At 53.8% G+C, this 364-nt stretch overlaps 1 protein-coding gene across 1 annotated transcript in view; it reads left to right on the top strand.

Annotated features, from left to right (window-relative positions):
• Positions 1 to 364, top strand: part of EIF3I (eukaryotic translation initiation factor 3, subunit I) — a gene marked incomplete at its 5' end in the record, with an annotated part of 4,596 nt that overhangs the window by 3,769 nt on the left and 463 nt on the right. The gene's annotated exons all lie outside the window — the stretch shown is intronic.

The following is a 364-nucleotide window of genomic DNA, read 5'->3' as shown; positions in this document are numbered from 1 at the left end:
ACGGGGGGGAACTACAAACTCAGCCGGCTCTGAAGGGCAGGACTGGATTTGGCAGGAGCGAAGGCGAGGGAGGGGTCGGGTTCGCTGCCTGCTTGCCCCTGCCTAGCTTCCTGCTGGGCATATTTCTGCATTGGGGAGGAAAAAAAAATATCATTGGGAAATAAATAGAAATCTTTTCTAAACACAAGAAACATCTCCATGGGTGGTGTTGTTTTGGTTTTTTGGGGGTTTTTTTTTGGCCTGGAACAAAACTACCCTGAGCTCTTTGCTTTCCTGGCTCTGTTGGCAGGGCCTTGCTCCCCACCCCTGGGCAGCCAGTGGGGCCGTGTCCGCCCCAGGCTCGAGTTAACTGTTTCCCCGGGAG

Source organism: Apaloderma vittatum, unplaced genomic scaffold, assembly GCF_000703405.1.
Source record: "Apaloderma vittatum isolate BGI_N311 unplaced genomic scaffold, ASM70340v1 scaffold26614, whole genome shotgun sequence".
Taxonomy (NCBI): Eukaryota; Metazoa; Chordata; class Aves; order Trogoniformes; family Trogonidae; genus Apaloderma; species Apaloderma vittatum.
This window is presented reverse-complemented; position numbering and strand designations above follow the sequence as displayed.